Source organism: Manacus vitellinus, unplaced genomic scaffold (assembly GCF_001715985.3).
Source record: "Manacus vitellinus isolate BGI_N305 unplaced genomic scaffold, ASM171598v3 scaffold_30_pilon, whole genome shotgun sequence".
Lineage (NCBI taxonomy): Eukaryota > Metazoa > Chordata > Aves > Passeriformes > Pipridae > Manacus > Manacus vitellinus.
The window spans coordinates 6,558,198-6,580,075 of NW_021940291.1; the positions used below are offsets into that span (position 1 = coordinate 6,558,198).

The 21,878-nt window shown below is 38.9% G+C and overlaps 1 protein-coding gene across 5 annotated transcripts in view; it reads right to left on the reverse strand.

The window, feature by feature from the left end:
- The window catches only part of SBF2 (SET binding factor 2), a 256,935-nt gene that overhangs the window by 234,283 nt on the left and 774 nt on the right, over positions 1-21,878 (reverse strand). The window lies entirely within an intron of this gene.

Sequence of the window (21,878 nt, forward strand, 5' to 3'; positions counted from 1 at the left end):
CATCCATACACAGCAAATATTTTAGAAATATATATCTTGGTACATCTTATTTTAGAAATAAGAAACTATTGTAAACTTAAAATTCCGGAAATATGCCACATAATACACTGAAAATTGTTTCCCCTGGACCTTTTATAAAGGACATTTTAACACTGGGCCATAAGAACAAAGGATTACCAGGTATTCTACGTGATAAATATCGTCAGCAAAACCTAAAACTCTATTTTGCAAACAGTGTGTTTGCAAAAGGAAAAAGTTTTAGCACTCTACTATCAGCAAAAGCACCGGCGTTCTGAAATCTACTTCTCTGATTTTCTGGTTTAGCATGCCAAATAACTGAAACACATGTGAGAGCTGCTCTCTAAGTGTATAAGCTGCAAGCTTTTTTACTGATCTAACCAGCATTTGGCATCAGTCAGAACCCTGACACCAAAAAAGAGCATGGCAGAAACACACTGCCCAAGACAAAGAGACGCCTTCTCTCTAACATGTCTTCTCTTACGTGCAGCATCACAACCCAGCCATCACCCACTTAACAAATGCTTGGGATTAGTTTAGAGAACCAAGAAGTTATGGATGACAAGACAACGTTGTGTGTACATAACCTCTCCTAACTTCAACTCCAAAAAGTCTCCATGGAGACTTAAGAGGAAAAACAGAACCTCTCTGTCAGAGTGAAAAGGAGTCTGAGGAGCATCAATACTAATAAAATAGCAAGAGCTACCTGAAGGTACAACATCTACTTTATTTCAACTATTAAGGTAACAGCACAGCTCCTGCCCACCTTGCTCAGCCAGGCACACACACTCCCTATATACCTCTATTTTTCACTCCTCTTTGCTTCTCATTTACCCCAGTCTCAAATTTATGGAAGCAAACCTTCTCAAATCCACCTCATTACTCATCTTTTACTTTCCTGCACCCATGATGACTAGTGTAACTATTAGTGCACTGCAACAGAAAAGTCTGAGTTACAACTTCACACCTGTTTTTCAGTATGTCAAATAGGTATGGCACTGAATAAAAGTAACTTTAAATTAATCAGGAAAAAAAAACCCACTAGATTAGGCTCCTCGTTTATTTGTTAGTGTCTCATGTACTGTGAAAGAATGTAAGAGATGAAAAAAATCCACCAGTGAGTTCTGAAGGTTTTTCTTTAAATCATAAAGGCACTGTGGATAGCCAGTACACTGGCCCTCAACAGACTTAGTATGTCACACCTCATCAATTACTATGACAAAAACATAATTAATATGGCAACACAAATATTCTAAGGTGTAACTCACAAAGAAATCATTTGTCTTTAAACCAAAGCAATTTTCCAGGTATTCCAGCCAGGTTTCAGGTTGTGCCCTACTTACACACAATACAACCATAAAATACATTAACTTCAGATTAATAGAAGCGGGAAAGATTTAAATGCAGAGCTACAATGAAATAAAAGAGAAAAGTATCCAAAACAATCCCTAAAAGGCAGCTCACACACATTTAAAAAAAAAAAAATCAAGATATTGTCCCTACTGCTTTCTTCCTTCCCCCATCCCGGAAACTGGAAACACACAAGTATTTTAATTTGCATGCAGAGCACAGAGCATAAAACGAGGCACATACTTTCATTATGCTTCAGTTAGAGTACCAGCTTGCAGAATAGAAGTTCAACAAGGCACAATGCTCCACATGTCATTACCCTATCACTGAGCAGCATCTCAACCACACAAGAGGTTGACATGACAAAAAAGCCTTCCTGACACAGAGGTAAAAACCCTCTTGTGTGGCAGAAGCAGGTCTTATCTTTTCATTCTCCTGCTTTCTGTGTATTCCCTCCTCAAGTGGCTGAACACATTCACTATCAAACCCATTGCTAGCCATTACTTAAATGAATTAAATTACAAGATCCACTTGTGGATCTGAAGGCTCCCAAACTCTAGAGAACACATATGTGGAAAATGAAAGAAGTTATTGCTGGGGGATTTTTTTAGTTTATGGATTTGGGTTTGGGTTTTTCTGTTTGGTTTTTGGGGAGGGGTTGTGTGGTAGTGGTTTGAGAGTTTTTCTTTGGTTGGTTTTCTGTGGTGGTACTTCACAGAATCACAAAATATGCTGAGTTGGAAAGCACCCACGAGGATCATCAAGTCCAACACTGAGCCCTGAACAGGAACATCCTCAAGAGTCACACCATGGGCCTGAGAGTGTTGTCCAAATCCTTCTTGAACTCTGACAGGCTTGGTGCTGTGATCACTTCCATGGGGAGCCTGTTCAGTGCCCAACCACACTCTGAGGGAAGAATCTCTTTCTAATATCCAACCTAAACCTCTCCTGACACAACTTCAGGCCATTTCCTCTGGTCCTGTCACTGGTCAGCACAGAGCAGAGATCAGTGCCTGCCCCTCCTTTCCCCCTCATGAGGAAGCTGTAACTGCAGTGAGGTCTCCCCTCAGTCTCCTCTTCTCCAGCTGCACAGACCAAGTGACTTCCTTGCCTTCCAGGGAGTCAGCAGCTCCTCCCAGTTTTGTGTCCTCTGCAAACTTGCTCAGTATCCCTTCCAGTCCTGTGCCCAAGTCCTTTATGAAGATGTTGAAGAGCACAGGGCCCAAGATGGAGCCCTGAGGAACCCCACTAGTGACAGGTCACCAGTCTGATGTCACCCCATTCACTCTCACCCTCTGTGCTCGACCCGTGAGCCAATTGCTCACCCACCACATGATGTGTTTATCCAGTTGTGGGCTGGACATTTTGTCCTCAAGGATCCTGTGAAACAGTATCGAAAGCTTTGCTGAAATCCAAAAAGATTACATCAGCTGGCTTCCCCTGACCAACCAGAGAGGTTACCTTCCCATAAAAGGAAACCAGGTTTGATAAGCAGGACTTCCCCCTCGTGAAGCCGTGCTGGCTGTGACTAAAGACTGTGTTGTCTTTTGGGTGTTTTTCAATACTTCCCAGAATAAACTTCTCCATATCTTTACCAGGCACTGAAGTGAGACTTTCAAGGTCTCCCTTGGTTTTGTCTAGCCTATGGATTTTGGGGTTGACTTTTGTTCAAGTGGCAGTTGACCAAAGTTACTCAAAGCGTTCTAACAGGAATAAAAATATTTTTACAATTATTGAGACAACCTGCGGATAGAGAAGATACAACAGACCTTTTACTACTGAACAGCCATAATTTATTGCCATTCTCTTGCTTTAGCAAAACAGTCATACAGAAACAATTTATCAGCAGCTGGCAAAAACCTGAAGCCTTTCAAGAGGAGCTGTTTTTCAGAAATCTCAACAGATTATACACTGAAAACTCAGCAGTCATGAAACAGTATCTGGCTTTACAGTACATTCTGTGCCCAGTTATACAGTGAAAACAGTGTTAATTTTTAGTAGGAACTTCCAATATTCTTTGCCATAACCATGACTTTCGAGTGTTGTATGCACATCTCACACACAATAGGCCTCTGAGGACTTGTATTACTTAATAACTACGTAATTTAATAGACATGTACAAAAAAGGAGTTATAGGGTTTGCACACGTCATCCTATTACCCTTATCCTGTAATTGTACCTGTCATTATTTATTTAGCCTCATGGACTTTTTTCTTAAGTTTATTGTCAACGGAAATGCAGAGGAGAAGAGAATTTGCTAGAGACTGAAAGTACTGAAGTTTGAGTACTCAAAGTTAAGGGTTGACTTCTAAAATTAAAAAAAAATCCAAGGTTTTGCATTAAAGAAAATTCAGAATGTTCAGCCATTGCTTTGGAAACAACAAATCTCACTACAGGTAACTAAAATGGCAAGCCCCCAATTTTTCTGATGCAGGTACATTAAATGCTATAGAAAACAGAAAGGAAGTTATGAACTTACTAGAATAACTATTGTCATTTTTAAAGAAGAAAAAATAAAAGTTGTGCTAAGTGTATGGATCCTGACTTATTTTTGTAAGCATCTTTCCCTTCCAGGGAAAAAAAAGGAGAAAAAAAAATTCCCAATGTATCTCCAACTAGAATTTTTCTTGCCTTACTAATCCTACCAGACCCAACTCTATTGTGTCCATCAGAATAAATGAAAAAAGGCAACTCAGCAACTCCTTCATGACTCAAACCAGAACATAACCAAACAGAACAACTATTGAAAAAAGTTTAATTACGACCTTCAGTCTAAACTGAAGAGGCCAAAGCCACTCCTCTTGTGTTCCCCACCAGGACAAAACAGCAGTTCAGTGCTACAAGATCTAATAAGGCAGAAACAACATAATGGAATGAGAATATGCCCCTGGTCACACGATCTGTATTTTGGCAGCATGAATGTCCAACTCCACACCATCTTACTTGATGAGCTGATCCATAGAGCAGAACATACCAGCAGAACACTGAGCAGTCCCAGCAACCTGCCTGTGCACCTCAACATCCTCACCTACAACAGCACACTTGCAATGCACACCTGGAATTTCTACACTCTCCCTTTGCCCCTGCATGCACATTCCATCTGCTGCCTCAGAGCTGAGTATTTATAGGCAGAGTATGAACCGATCATAATTTTACTCTAGATTTTCCAGGTCTTTCTGGAGATCCTTACATATGCAAACTGTATCCCTTCAATGGCAACACCCACAGTGGAGACCTAGGCAGGCATATCCGCCAGGGCAAGTTCCTTCAACTGTTTCACTGTACTGTCCCACTGGCAGAGCGGGATTTGCCTTGGACTCTACAGACCTCTCCATATCAGAATGACAAGTTCTGTTGTGACAGAGTAGTGTTTTTTCCTTGAATTTGAGGATTTGGGCTTCATGTCTGGTTAATGACTGAAAAGGCAAAGGCTTGTATTCTGTTTTTTTTTTAAATCGTACATCTTTTCCCACAGAAATAAGGAAAGATTGCTATGAAGAATATCTCCATATTATCCTCGAGATAATCTAGAATATTTTGTGATGTTTCTTTAGAAGTTCTTTATACCTCCTTACCAAATAACATAAAGTGTAAATAAGTAATCATAAACACCGGAGTAAAGTAGAACATGGAGCATTATGATAGTGTTTACATCAAATAAAAAGTGCTTTGCATCTTCTCACATATAGTATTTACATATTTCATGTTCCAAAATACTATCTTTGCACAGAGCAGCTGAAAATGCAGAATGTTTATACTCAAACCCAATTCTGACATGATTGGAACCCAGCTGTTTCATTAAACTCATTTTTTTTCACAGAGTTCAAAGTGATGATTTGGTACACAGTAAAGCATCCAACTGCTTTGTAAAGGAGGCTCTTTTACTTCTTTGTCATCAATGTGTACATGAAGGATTAAAGTGAAATGAAGCAAAATGCACATCTATGTAAAAGATACAGCAGCAAAATAGTGATCCTCTCTTCAAGCCAAGAAACCAGAAACCAAAATAAGCATGTGTTAAATACGCATCTTGCTCTAAAATACATGGGAAAATCCTTCATAAATAACATTCTTTATACCAAAGGTAATGAACTTTCTGAAGTTCAAGGTTAAGGTTAACAAAGCTCTAAGTCTACTGGACGTTTAGATATAGTGTGGGTTGATGTTTTCAATACCACAAAGATACTCCACATAAACAGCAAAGTGTAACTCATTTCCAGGTTGGGTAGTTGACCAATAAAAGGAATATTTCCATAATATCAAAAATATACACATTGATGTTTAGCAAAAAGCACTTGCTTGGAATCAAAGGAAATACATACTTGACCCAAATCTTATTTGAAAGATCTCCATTTCCTGCTAAATTGCAACATCAGTGTAACTTAATGGTGCTTTACACTGGACATATTGTCACTCTAGACCTAGGGAACTATCATGATTTAAAATCACTTTTGAATACTATTTGCCAACTATGTTAAAAATTAACATCCCTGTGAGTTCAAGATATTCTTGCAATACAAGATCAAGCCAAATTTCAAATTTTCAACACGGGGCCTATGAACGACAACATGGTTGAGACAGTAAAGACAGATAAATCCCTTCTGTCTTCCCTTCCTTCTTTTGAAAGCAGTATATTCACACACATCTCTCTTTCCTCTGCCCCAAATCAAAACAGTCCTCCCCAAATCTGAAATTTGTAAAGAAGGAATCATCCTCACAGGGGCTTTTTTGACAGCCCACACTGTGACAGTGCCACAGAGATACAATGCAACTCATTTCTCCAACTGCCCCACATTAGCCTTAAACCCAGTCTTTATTTGTAGTTCCATATCACACATCACTGCAAATTCCTGTTTCACAGATTGCTCAAGCTACCCACATCTAAACCCGACCTGTAAATATTTTTTAGCAAATCTCAACATGAAAGATGTTTGCTCTGAAATTCACTTCCTCCTGATCTTCTTTCCAATCCTCTGCAATAAGAAGCTGCCTCATCTTCCAAGTCCTTTAGTTATCTCTCCACTACCTTCACAGGATTCTTCCTCTGTACATTTGCTCTCTAAGAGACAATGTTCATAATCTCTCAGTTCCTCTTCCACTGCTCTTTTTCATTCCTTATTGTTATTTAAAGTACCATTTTCCTATTATGCTTTCTGTCTCCAAGCGTTTACAGAGCCACAGTCCCTGAGTGAGAGGACCTGGCACACAGAGCCATACATGTTCATGCCCCAGCAGACATCATTCACACATCTGTATATCCTGATGTCATACTTAATTTAAAATTTGTTCAAAACCTACAGAATTGTGTGACTGGAAGGTCTACTACAACATTATTTTCCCCTTAACTTCCTAGCAGTTGCTGCAGACCTTTGGCTGCTGAGATGCACACTGAAAGTCCATACTGAATTTCAGCCAGTGCCCTCCCCAGCTGCATTCACATGCATTAGTTTCCTTTAACACCAGACTACAAAGACAATCCCCCAAACAAGTCAATCTGTTCACTCAAGCCTTAACAACAGTTTTGTACTGTACATTTACTTTTCCATTGATCAAGGGAATTTTAAAGCTCATCTTCTACTCAATGCATATTAGCAACACATAAAGGATGAAGGAGCAACTTTTCTCTTTTTTCCCAGAACTAACCAGCTGCTAAGATTTGTTTATTTAAGTCGTTGTGTCATTGCTCACCTACAGGTGATGAGGAGTGACAAGTCATTTGGGAGTTTCCCACCCTGTATATTTCCTGTGATTCCAGTAGGCTAAAACAATTAAATAATATTTTGATCTTACCAAAGCAAGATTTTTACACAGCAGCTGTAAAAACGCACGTTAACAATAAAATTTCTGAGTGCATTCAATGTTTTCCTCATACTAAACACTTTCAGAGCACAGATGATAAATGATGCTTTACAAAGAAGAATGATTCACATATCCTGGTAGGCCAAATATTTTGTCTGGACTGACTATAGACTAAAAACAGAGCAAAAACAAAGAGTTTCCAGTAAGTTGAGCATATCATATGGTCCATATGTATTTAGTAAAAAAGTAGCCCCTTACCCACCTGCCAGAATGTCATTAACGCCAACACTCAGGCTGGTCATCCTACCTACCAGTTAAGCCCCAAACTGGTATGTGCAATCCAATATTGCAAAGCAATAGGAGATGATCTCAAGAGAATTTGGCCCCGAGTGCTTAGGCACGTTTTGCTCCGCATTCTCCAGTGCTCCATAAGCCAGGGACACAGGGGAGTGTGAGCAAGGCTCCAAGGAACTGGCCTTCTGTCATGCCAGAATTCCACAGAGCCAGTGTGTCTCCGTGCAAACATCCCCCAGTCACCCACTGACAGCCCCCCGGAGCCTTACGGGAATGCTCTGCTGTCTAAAGTAAGAGCACTTACCTGGAGAACAAATTGGAACCGAGATGCAGTGGAATGGTTTTCAGGTCAAAACAACAACAGCCTGGAACAAGGGATCAAGTAAATAGCCACAGAATGCAATTCCACCAGTGCCTGCTTGATTTAGACCAAAGGAAACCCACACATGCCACTGATCACGCTCACACAAGGGCAAACCCAAGCAGATTGCCACAGGAGTCAAAATCATCTCATGATGTCACCTTGCTCAACTACTGCATGACAAACTTTGTTCTTCGCAGCTGCAGAGAAGTTACAAACAACAAGTTCTTCCCAACCAAGAACAAAAAGAAAGGGTCTACTTCAAACAGGCAATCAAAATTAACACCATTGTTCGAAATACCCACAACTGCCCCCGAGTTAAGCACTATTTGTTTGTGTTCTGACTCCCAAAGGTTAACAGTTTATTTCATTCTCTCCTCGCCCAAAAACACTGCTGCCAGAGTGACTTAATTTAAGTGGGGATCAACACAAAGAATGTGAATGCTGAAAAATAACATGTTGTATGCAAATTTATTTTAAATCCACAGACATGAACTACGAAACATTACAAGTGTTACTGTGTATTTGTATTTCTTCTAACACCAGCAGTCCTCACTATAGTTGACCTTTGGATAATGTGAATTGTATTTTGTCCCTGTAGCATAACACTATTTCACCTGATCTCCAAGCATAGTCAAACAAGTACTGTAAAAGTTGCTAATACTTACCTGACTAAAACAAACAAAAAACAATCAAATTGAAGGGTCTATAATAATTGTTTTAAATGACAAATTTATTTTGTTATTTCAGGTTTTTTGACAGTTCTTCTAAAACTGTAATGCAAGGAAAAAGTGTGATTCTGTGCTTATGTGCTAAATCGTCCATTTCCTTATTGCCATCTCCTACCCCATAAATAAGCTACACTGCCAAGATTTTTACACATCCAAATGCACTTCCAGTGCATGCACCATCAGCAGTAAAAATATTTTTTTTAAATCCTCAATCCATACTTTGCAAGTGTAAGAAACTGAAGGAATGGGTTGTTTGAAATTAGAGCACAAATGAAGAAAACAGAGCCAAATCCATATCCTAGCAAACAATTAAATGCCACTTGACTACAAGCCCGTAATTAATTAATAGAACATAACCTCTCCCTTCTGAGGCTGTGGTAGGCCCAGAATATTAACTGGAGCATACTATAATGTGTCTGTCACAAAGGAAGGCAAATATTCTCCCAAGTGACAGTGAACCATGTTCTCTCAAGTAAGATTGCTACTTTCAGAGAGGTTTTCTACAGAAACGAGGTTTGTGTGACCAACTGCCTTTAACTCAAATAAATAAACATCCAGTGACCCTGGTGTGAAGAAAAGTTAGTACTCAAGACACCCTGTTCCTTGTCCATAGCAGCACTACCAGGGCCATTCCAGACAAAAGACAAAAATGCGCAGGAATACGCCACTAATTCTGTTGTTTAGGAAATAATTTGCTAAGTTGTTTCTGAAACTCTCTCACTCTTAAAATACAATCCTATTTAAATATATCACAAAGCACCTCAAATTTAATATGCTCAGGAACACTGACTGAATATACTTTCTGCAAATTTACTCACTACACAGTCAATCATATTTACAGCAGCATTAATTCCATCTCCCAGACATGATATGTGAGTTATTATGGGCTTCAATGCTCAAGTTATGGTTTGGAGTGGGTTTTGTTTTTTGATTAAAGCCACTGCAGGTACACGGTGCATATCTGAAGTTGTTCTTTTAATATATATATATATAAGCATATATACATTCAAATATTTTATATATCTATATATACACATAAATTATTTATTACTTTCTGAAAATGCAGGTAATAAGCACAGTAGAGGACGAGATAAGAATTCAAAGTGATCCTGAAAGACTGGAAAAAGTTATGAAAAAAAATTAAGAGTATGACTAGGGAGAACTGCAAGGTTGCAGTTAGGTCAGAACACCTCATTGCACATATATGGGATGGCCAAGTAGTGGTTTAGTTACAAGGTTAAAGCAGACCACAAAGTGACCCTCAGTGTTGTGATGTTGAGGAACAAAAATAATTTTAAAAAAATGGAGGGTCAAGTCTATGTACAAAACTGCCTGAAAAACCAGCAAATAAGTGTCTCTCTCTGGGTTTGGGTACAATTTCATGTAAATTACCACATCCAGTTTGGTCACCACACTTCAAGGAGAACAGAAATAACAGGCTTAAAACTATACCAAAACCCACATGACTCAAACACTACAAAAACCCTTCTAAAAAGTCAGCCAGAGGGGCACTGGAATAGACTGACAAAGCAGGCTGTGGAAGTGCTGTTATTGAGGGGTTCTGAGAATGAGTTAAACAAAGGTGTCCCCCCAGCCAGCAAAGGTTACAGCTGCTAATTGTGCCTTGGGAGAGAAGAACGGATCAGGCAACTCCCAGAGGTCCTGTCCAGATTTTCTTAACATCCAGGACTACAGAAACCAGGGTCAAACAGGACTTGAGGATTCACCCAATCCATTCAGGTCCCCTAGGCTGCAAAACCACAATATTTTTGGGCGGGTTCTTTTCCACAATTCCAAACTGTTTATGTCTGAGTTTACTGATGCCACACCAGACACTAAGCTGAATTTTACAGAGAACTGTCCCAGCAAATTCCAAGAACTTTTCCACTAAGTGACAACAGCTAAATTGGAGACCATTGCTATGAATCCTTTCTCACCACTGACTGTATTTGCATTTATCAAAACTGCATTTCATCCAAAATTTTAACTTCTAGTCACTCAGTATCATGAGTTTTTTCTGGAGCCCTTCACCACAAGCTTTAGATTCAGCTGTTACTTCAATTATTTCTTTTAATCATCTCCAAGTCTCATTCACTAACCATTCCACCTCCCTTCTTACTAGATATTTACAAGTCGAACAAAAAAGGACTGCAAAACTAATTTTGAGATCCATGCTACCAGTTTTGCCTAATGACCACTTGGATCTATCACTTATTAGCAGGTCAAGGGAAGTGATTCTCTCCCTCTACTCCACTCTCTTGAGACTCCATCTGGAGTGTTGCATCCAGCTCTGGGAGTCCCAGTGTCAGAAGGATGTGGACCTGCTGGAGTCCAAGGGAGGCCATGAAGATCAGAGGGCTGAAACACCTCTGCTATGAAAACAGGCTGAGACAGCTGGAGCTCTTCTTCCTGGAGAAGACTCCAGGGAGACCTTAGAGCAGACTTTCAGTACTTAAAGAGGACTTACAAGAAATGTGGAGACAGACTTTTTAACAGGGCCTGTAGCAACAGGACAAGCAGTGGCTTTAAACTAAAAGAGGGACGATTTAGATCAGATATTAGGAAGAAATTCTTTGCTGTGTGGGTGGTGAGGCACTGGAACAGGTTGCCCAGAGAAGCTGTGAATGCCCAATCCCTGGGATCGTTCAAAGTCAGGTTGGACGGGGGTCTGAGTAACCTGAGCTACTGGAAGGTGTCCTTGCCCAACACAGGGGGGTTGAAACCAGATGGGTCTTTAAGGTCCAACCTAAACTATCCCATGATTCTACGATCCTTTCATCTATATGTAACTCCTGAGACTCTCACCATTAAACCAGGAACAGCTCAGATTCAGATATGAAAATGTGCTGCCAATTAAGTTTGGCAAGACCATGTTGATAAACATATTTGTCCATCTGCTTTAAAAAATGTAGAAAGCATACGGTGCTTTGTACAGCTACATTAAGATCACTGCAGTCCAAATCTCTTCTTGGTAATTGTCAAATGCATTAGAATTAAAAAAGATTCAGTCTTGATAAAATCATAAATATAATAAACCACAGAATTTATATTTTGGTCTTTGCAAATCTGTTTTCAAACCCTAAAGAAAACACATTAGGTAGGGAGTACATACCAGACAGTAAGTAAGAGGGTTTCCTACTACTCAACAACTACTGCTGATTTCTAGACTTCATAAGGGGATTTTTAAAACAGTTAGACACCTCTATCAGATTTTTCACAGAAGCCACACACTTGCCCTTTTGGGGTTGACAGAGTTTTGCAGAATAATAACTCTTGCTACAAAACCTGTGTAGTTTGGCAGAAAAAAGTGGAAAACCAGATAGCAGGAAGATAAAGATGATTATCAAACATGAGGATACATCATAGAAACTCATCAGAATATCTAATCAATCTTTATAGTCTAAGTTTTTACCCTTGAGATTTTTCAACCCAAAGATTAATCAGTAAAAATGCTCTTTATAAAACAGGAACTGTTTTTTAATTCAGAACTATATCCTGAGGCTTCTGCTTCAGGATTTCAAAGTATTTTATTAGTAGCCATGACCTAAGTTTTATAAGAAACCTAAAACAAGAAAAATTACTGATTTTTGTGGCATCAGGGAGGAGAAGGAGGAAAGAAGTCAGTAAAAGGAGACAATGTAACCCACAAATCTTACTATAACTTTAGAAACACTGGCTGAGAATAAACAGAACACACATAACTCAGTTGCAGAGGAAGATAGGAGTTGCATGGGTTTATTTTTCAGCATCCTATCCTTTAACCATCACAACTCTGTAAAACAGAACATCTCCAAGGTCACTCCCACAAGACAGAAACAATGGGTGCAGTCCAGTTAAGGTCTTTTTTAAAAAAAATTATTACTGTTATTATTCCTTTTATATACATCTCACCTCCGGGTTTTCTAACTTCAAGTAATGGTAAACATATTCTGAAGAAAACAACAGATTATGAAAACAACAGTTATTCTGAGTCAGGCCTCTAAAATCCTACTTCATTGTAAGGTGGAACAATCCTCATTTTTGTTAGAATTAAGTATGGATGTAAACTGTTACCTTCTGTCTTCTACTGGGCTACCAGCAAGAAGAGCAGCTATGGTTATCAAAGACCATGTCTACAGACTAGGCAAGTGAACTGCAGTTTTCTAAAAATGGCCATTTACTAAAAAAACTGAACCACATTTTCTTAAAATTAAAAACAAAGAAAGAAAGAAACTCATCAGTATGCTCGTAAACAGGTTTTTTTTAAATGCCAAAAGATCTCACAAGGTCAGAAAGGCAGCAAGCATGTTTTCTGGGTACTTTTCAAGACCACTCTCTCACAAAAAAAAAAAAAATAAAAAGCTTCAGCTTGTTTCTCCCAAAAAGATGCCATGTGGCAAAAGAGAACAAAATAATAAAAAGCAGCCTCCACAAGAATATTTTGTTAAATATGTATGATCTCATCTCTCTTAATAATAAACACTATAAACAAAATATTTGGAAAACACAGTACTGAAACAACAACCTCACAAAAGTATCACTACTTGAATCAACACTGTTTACTCAGTGGCAAACCTGGTATCATTATTTATGCACACTAATCAAACAGGAAAGAGAATCTTTTGAAAGACGAGTTTTGAATTCCAAATCACAAACATGTGGCTCTCCATGGCTTTGTTTTCTTTTCTGTTGCCTGTAACTGAAACAACATGCCACTTGCTTTGGCTGTCCCGCTGAATCACCGTGCCCTCTCAGCTCACACACCACAGCTCGGCCACTCCGGCCCCAGGACAGCCCACTGAGGGGGTTTGGGATGTTCCAGTCCTCTTTGCTGTTAACAACTAACCCCTCTGAGCTGGAAAAGGGAATGTGTGCCCCATGTCTCGATCATTCCAGGTGTCCCAGCTTAAGGCACGTTCGCTGGCAGCTTGAGTCAAAACCTCAGTTCATTAGTGGAAGCAGCACCGAACTGCCACCAGCCTCTAAAATTGCTGTAGGGGCAGCTGCCTCCAGCTAAAGGGCACATCTGAGACTTTCACAGCCATTATCTTAACTCACTGTAGCAAAGTGGACCAGAATTTACTACTGAAAATAAACATTTAAGTTTTAGCTACTATATCTAGGGAAGAAACATTTCTCTGCAGCCCTTAGAACCCTCAGACCTTGCAAGGATTTCTGAACACAAACTCTGACTATTTATTACCACAGAAAACATCCTTTTATTCTGTGTATATGCCTTGTTTCGGAAACACCATCTATTCCAAATCTTGGGCTTTCTACCACTGCTGAATCTATTGAATTAAGAATAATTCAATAATTGCATTTCTAAGAAACGTGGGGTGAATCCCAAAGGCAGCACTCAGCCAGCAGCTCTTCCCTCCCATAGCAGAGAATTCCAGATAGTTCCTCAGCTGCAGCCAGGCACAATCTATGGCTCAGGCAGAGGCCCCAGGCTAAGACACCTTCAAAAAGCAAATTGTGCCTGGCAGCCTGGCAGCAGCCACACCAGCCACAGCAGCAGGAACTCCGAAAGGCCCCACTGCTCCACCAAATGAGCACTGACCTTCCCAACTGCACAAAGCCAGCTCCAGGCTTTACCAGTACTGTGAGCTTTCAGAGCTGGGATAGAAGACAATATCAAGGTCACATCTAGACCCTTCTACTAGGCACAAGGAATTCAATAGGAATTTCCCATCAGCCACATTAGGATCCACTACCAGCTCTTACAGATCAGTATTGAGAGCTATGTCCATCACTAAACAAAATACAGTGAAGAGAAAAAATTCTCACAGACTGAAGGTTTTAAGAAATCTCTCTAAAAGAGAGACCCCAGAAATAGATTAAATTACCTACATTGGAAAAAAAATGCGAGTTTAAATCTGTGTTTTAGGAAGGAAAAGTATGATCAATTTTTGTTTGAAATCTTCTTAAAAAAATTCTAGGTTCTTAAAAAATATGAAACCTACTAGTTCTCTCTTCAGAAATTATCAAAAAAGGAAGAAAATGGAAATCCTCCTGTAACTTCTACTAGAATGATTTGTGTTAGTTTAAAAATAGCATATACAAACAATATAGACCACTAACAGCCTAGTCATCACACAAGCTTCACAAAACTACTATATATTTTTCTGGGAAAATACACTATTTATGAAGAAACAGCTCTGCAGGAGCAAAGCGTGTGGCTTTCTTCTTCTTTTTTTATGCAATTGCAATTTGTGTGTTTATGAAAAGCAGTCTGTGTAAGAGAATGAAAAAGTACATATTTCCTAATTTAACCTTTCTTAAAAAAATACAGTATGCCCATTCAAGAGTATTCCAAGAATTAAAAGTCCATTACAGTTGTATTCATGACAAGATCACAACCTTGTCCTTTGAGTCTTGAGTATTTTGTTAGTCACACAGTCAGCTTATGCTTACTGCCAGTTAGGAATTAGATTTATAGTTCACAGAACAGTAGTGACAAAAAAGGATGAGCGTCTGCATTTCTTTGTCCAAAGCAAAAATACACATGTTAAATGTACAAACTTAAGCTGTGAAAGAGTTTAACAACAGAGTGGTCAAGTTAAAAGCTTTACTGTGCTACAACTGGTGCAGTTACAAGAAACTGAGAAACACGAGTGTGATGTTTTTTAGGCACACACATAGCTCACAGCCATAAGCATCACTAATGGTGGTCTAACCTCTTATTCTATAGCTATTTTCAATTATTTTTTATATAGCCAAACTAAATGTACCATCTAAAGTTCCAATGCTTAACATCTGTCTCTAGCTCCATTACTTCAATAAAACTTCACACCACATACTTTTTCTGCTTCTAAGAAATAAGACTGGAGGGAAAAGCACAATTTTTGCCTTAACTAAAATTCTACCAAGCACTCTTTTAGGCCCAAAATTTACAGCAGGGACAAAACCTGGCCTTGTTGTTTATGTGATGAATTGACATTTCTTTATTTAAAGATCAAAACCATAAGAAATCAGATTGACTGGCCAAGAGGACTTCATGTCAGAAAAACAGAGTGGATAAAAAGGGTTAAACAGATATTAAGAGTGAGAGAAGGAAGGAGAAAGCACAAGAGACTGTAAGAGATTCTTCTGGGGTAAACCTAGAAAACCAAATTAGAAGACAAAGAATTTCCAAATACCAGAATGCGTCAAACAGAGTAATCAGAGGGAGTGGCCAGTCTTATGGAGAAGGGTTCCCAAACCACATGGAAGCGCCGTGCGGCCCACTCCAGAGTGTGAAGGGGACACTGCCAACAACACTCAATACTCTTGGCACTATTATTTATGGCATCTGGCAAAAGTAGCTCGACAAAACCCATCTTCCAAATGCACAATATTCCACAACTGAAGTCAAGGTTCTAGAAAGAAAAGTTGTCACCCCTTTGCATCCACAAGTATCTGAGAAATCTTCTGCTAGAATGTCTCATTTTCCTTCCAGTTGCTATTCCAGTAGACTCGATGTGTAAGTACAACATTTAAAAAGATGTTTCCAATATTGCTGAAGATCTATCCAAGAGTCAGATAATGAATTTTCTGAGGTTCTAAATCATAGGAAACAACATATGAAGCACAGTAAAAGGATATTATTCCCACCTTCTTTTTTTCCCCCCTTGAATTTCTGAGTGATTGATTTTGTAAGCCCAGTAACATTCCTTTTGTCTCTTTTTATCCATTGAGGCTTCCCATGGTCCAATGGGGTTTTGGATGACACTATTCTGAATTTGTATCCAAAATTACAATGATTTTTGTTTTTCCTGTATATTAGCATTCCTCTAGGGCAGCTACACAAAACCCCAGACCGTACTGTCACCAACTACTGGTTTTGGCTGCAGTACTGAGAGCCTGTCACTTATGTCCAGCTTAGTGGAAATTTTGTGATTAGTTACTTTGTCACCTTGAGCACAAGACTACTACAAAGCAAAGAATTCAAACTGCATTCAATGACTTCATTTTTTCACAGTATTCAACTTGCAGAAGATTGAAAACTGAGAATTGTAAACATTAGAGACATGAAATCATTATCTATCTAGTCACTAACAGATAAGCAATAACCAGCATGTTCTTGGCTCAATGAGCAGGGATTTAGCTGCCAAATCCCAATCAACACTAATTGGATTGTCCTTGACTTCAGAATATACCACTGACACCACAGGAGTAATTTATTTCAACAAATACATATAACTGGAATACAACACCAAGCAGAAGAAAATTAATCTCATCAAGACTGATAGTGTTATTGCTAGAAATAATTTTTTTTCACTATATAAGCAAGGAGCTTAGAAGTCTCATGTTACTGCCAGGGAGGAGTAAAAGGAGAGATGAATCAAAGGAAAGCTTCCTATTTACTTATATTTGTATGATACCACTTTCACTGACATTTATCAACGTTGAACAGTGAATCTACTGTTACACATTTTAAAAATGATTCCACAGTGATTGTGGGGTTTCCTTTGTTTTTTATTTTTTAAGTACCAGCAGCTGGGAAGGTTGATACTTTAAATTCATGTCAGTGAACTACCACAGCAGTATAATTATCGTCCTCACTATTATAAGACAAGACTGTTAAGTTTGTGACGTTGCAGAAATTAAATGTCAGTCTCATTGTCCCTCCACTGAAAAATATGCTTGTGGTCATAGAAGGCCAGTGTTTAACAAACTTGCATAACAAACTGTTTTCCATGAACACGCTGCAGGAAAGGTGTCTTTTTGTCTAATAATCCTTGATTGCAATTTGGTCAAAAAGATATGAAAGGCTATTTCCCTCAACATAGTCTGTGTCCTCGTATTTGAGAACAAATGAAGACAACTCAGAGAAAAAATTCAGTCTCTGTGAATGTCTTGGTTTAAAATGAAAGGCTGAAAAAAATGTATTTTTATTGCTGTTACTGTAAGTTCTTTAGAAATATTCATTAGCATTCATTCATTTGAGGGAAAGAAAAGGTACGTGATCTGTATTGATTTTAAGATTTCTCTAAAATGAAAACAAATCCATTAATCAAAATAACAATATTTTTTCGAGCCAACATTATGTATCAGAAGAAACTGCTCAAATACCTTTTTATGAAGACATCCTACCAAAAAATACTGGGACGGAGGTTTCCTCCAAGCAGACTTTCAAGACAGCCTTAGCTCATAAAAAAAAAAAAATATATATAATGAACAAACATCACCACAAAAAAACCCTCACAAACAAACAAAACCACATGCAATGGAAATATTCTTTTCTCATTTCGTTTCAGCACAGCATTGTGGAATCTGTTGTATTTGAAAACAAGAGGAGGAGGTTTGTAGGAAGAGATAATTTCATTTACTAGAGTAACTAATTTGTTTGACGAAGTTTTTGGGCAGCCATGCCCTACCCAGCCACAGCCAGCTACAGACATCTCTCACCAACACACATTCTGATTCAGTTGTGATACTACACTGTAATAGAGGGAAACATCAATGAAACTTGATGTATCATCCCATAACAGGTACAAGAACCTCCTGCCACAAGAAGAAGGATTTCGGTTTCATTGGGTTTTTAATCCCTTTCAGATTTCCGTGGATTGTATTTGAATCAAATTAAGCCACAGCACAGATAAGAAAGTCACTGAAGTAACAGCTTTATTCTCTTATTTTTCTACATTTTCTCTTCTACACAGGTTGCATATCAAGACAGAGAGAAATCATCTGCTCCTTATACATACGCTAGCCCAGGGGAAAGCCCAACTATGAACATATAACAAATACACCAAAAAATCTCCATGATATTCTATTCTCCACAGGTAAAATCTGCTCACAGAAAAAAAAAAAAGAAAAAAGAATCAGACAACTCCATTTAGGAACTTCTCCCCCTCTATCAAGAATCACTTGTCTAGTTTCAAAATCCACCAAGATACAAAGCTAAGTTAGACAACAAAGGCTTCCCTGAAAAGAAGTTGATAAAAATCAGAACAGAAACAACCACAACAGAGCCTACACATGTTATACCAGCATTTATCAGTTATGACAACAGCCAAATAAAACTGCTATACTGTTGCAAGCCTTCTGTCATACACACTGCAACTGCATGCATAAGAAAGAACAAAACATCCCTCTGTCTTCTTACAGCGACCAAGCCTCATGGAAAATACCCTGTCCCACCTCACAGGTTTTCTCAGTGAACTGCTGGGTACACAACAGCACCCTACAGGAAAGCTGCTATGGGTGTATGGGCAAGTATTTGGATCCTCTCTTCTTTCTCCTTACCTTTCAGCTGCTGAGCTAAGAAAGACACTAAATGTTCTTCTACCTTTTCCAAGTATCACCATACGTAAATTCTAGGGAATCTCTCTAGGGGGAGATTTATGGTTGGGGCTTATACCAGCAAAACCAAAACCAAACCAAACAAAAAGGCATTTTCTCATGCCCTTCTGTGATCTTTGCAAACATCTGTGTTCTTCCTAAATCCCATCCACATTCCATTATTCAAACATATTAAATGGGAATGTTTTGGTGAAGCACATCAAACACACTTCAAAAATCCATGCAAAAATAAAATGGATACACAGAAAGGCCTTCTGGGGTTTCTCCTAGCTGTTAACCCAGAATGCCTACATTTTCTAGCACCTTTGTTCCCTTCAGAGACTTCTGTAAGTGCCTTTTGTAGCCATAATAGTTACATAATAGTTTTACAGTGTGCTGATATGTTGGGGGAAAATGTGGTTATCTACCCTAGACAAGGTTCAGTTGAAGGCAAAATAAACAGGGAAAAGCAATCAACCTTAGTGTATGATTGAAATCCTTCATATTCCCACTGTTCAGACAAAAAATGGAGTTTTATCTAATCTGGTTTCTCAGGACAATGAACATGAGCTTCTGACAGGAACTACTGCTCTTGCAGTTCCTTGTAGTGGCTCAGAACGAGTTCTCAAAATACACAACAGCAATTAAAACTGTGATATATCCAAGCTCAGTTTTGTGGTGAGAGGCACAGACTTAAGTAGGAACACAGACAAATGTACCTGAAAAACGTAAAAAGCTGGGCAAATCAGGTCATCCTTTACAACACAAAGCCTTCTCAACTTCCTACGTGCCTGCAACTCTACTGACATTTGTCACCAGCAAAGCTCATTCTCCACTCAGGCGGAGTCCCTGCGTCCTGCCAAGCGTGAATAAACTGCCTGTTAGGCAAACTATCCAGAGGCCTCCATGACTTTCCCTGGAGCATGTAGGAGACTAAGGCACCTCACTAACACTGCCCAAGGTTTCAGGACCACTTAAGCTGGTATACATTCAGGGTGCACTGATCTTCCAGCACGCTCCTGATCATCCTTTATGCCAATCCCGGCGTTCATCTGACATCCCGGTGAGCCAGCTCTGCTTGAAAAATGAGCAGAAAAGTAACCCAGGAACAAAATAATACAGCAACACAGGCAAAATGCTCAGCAAGAAAGGCCTTTTTCACAGGTCACCATCCTAAAGCAAGCTGAAAATGAAAGGAAGATGTAACACAATAGGAATGACAGCACTAGGACTGCTGTAACATCAGTTTACACAGGCCTAGACCAGAGCAGGAATGGACTTTCATATGTTTGACTCCCAAAGGATACACTCTTTGGTTTATTCGAGGACAAAAAAACCGCTCACTTCCTCTTAAGACTATGTTGGACAAAAACTTGTAGTACCTCAATAACAAAGTTGTTCTGCAACAAGAAAACTGTAGAAATCTGCTCTGAAATTGCACAAGTGCACAGACGCTGCATTTTAGACATTTATAGCAAACTGGCTTTGAATAACGCCAGATAATCTGCGCAGGAAAGCAATAAATTTACCACATTTTCAGTGGTATTGCAGATATTGGCACATGTAAATAAATCCATATAACCAGCCAGAGCAGATGATGGCTCCTACAGAGAGACTGCAGACACAGTGGGGCTTTTCTGGGAGAACAGTCACTACCATAAACCTCCTTCTGCATTAACCACAAGCGCACATTATCCCAACTGCTGCTGACATACAGGTTGGGGAAAAGGGGGAAGATTACAGGATTTTTGTTTGCTTGTTTACACAAAGCTACTCCACAGACTGTGCCTGAAAAAAACCCACAACGCTATAAAATGTAATTACACCCAACATTAAAATCAAACACATTAAACCCAAGCCAGAATGTTGCTGAAGATGAAAATAAAAGAGAGAACATACTTAAAAATATAAAAGCTTCAAGAGCAGCAAGTCTATAATCCTAGAAATGTTTGTCCATGCTTTTCATAAGGGAGGAAGTATAATAAATGCATCAAGAAACTACCATTTTATAAGAAAAATAAAGGTCAGTACTCCATGTATTATGGGATTGCATGTGGGGGTAAAGGAATTTGGAAAACAATGCATGCCTAGTCTTCAACAGAATGTTGTTCCTTCAAGTATTTTTATTATGAAGCATTAAAGTAGCAACAAGTAATTTAAATAATGAAGTCTAAATAGTTACTTTCTGGGCATGACCTTTTCAAATTAAGGTTTTGGATTATTTCTGAATCTGCTCAATTTTATCCGTGCAAGCAGTTCTACCAACCTTCAGGAGACAATTTATGTACAGGAAGTTAAACACATACTTAAACCTACAGATGAAGACATTTTACAAATAGAAGGTTTTCCAATGCAATCTGTAATTTTATTTCACATACTGGCTACGTCAGATTGATCATACCCTTGAAGTAAGCAGCCTACTTGCTCTGTCTTCTTAAAAGCACACCCCGATTTTTTGGTTGCTTCTTTGTTTTGATTTGGGCCTCTCTGCCTTATCGGGGAAAAGTTCCAAACAGGAGAGGGGTAAAAAGGGAGATCTTTATTTTGAACATAAAATACTCTCCAGTTCACATGTCTTAATTGTGACAACGCAATTAGGACAAGCCTATTACCAAATGGGGTGGGAGGGGGAACCAGGCCACAATTAAAGGAATAATAATACTGGTATAGTAAAACCCAAGAGACCCTTAGCAGAACTTTGTAAAACACTGTATCTTTAAACACATAGATACAACGGTTTCTCTAAACATTCTACTTCTTTAAAAGAAAAAAAATTCTTAGTCCGAGTTTATCAGCTACGCTTTCAGAATGAACAAATACGGACTACACGTAATTGCTACTTCAAAGAACTACTCTGAGTAACAAACTTGAGTGTTGCTTGGTTTATGCACGGACAAATAAATCAGGGGACATTCAACTGTTTAAAATATTGTTTATTAACAACATACATTCAAAGGATCCCTCTGAAACAACCGGACAAGCGCACACCAGTTGACAATTACTTCATTTTCGAATCGGTTCGTGCACTGATTTAAGGTCTCCCTGGTATCACAACGGGCAGTTACGTAACACAAACC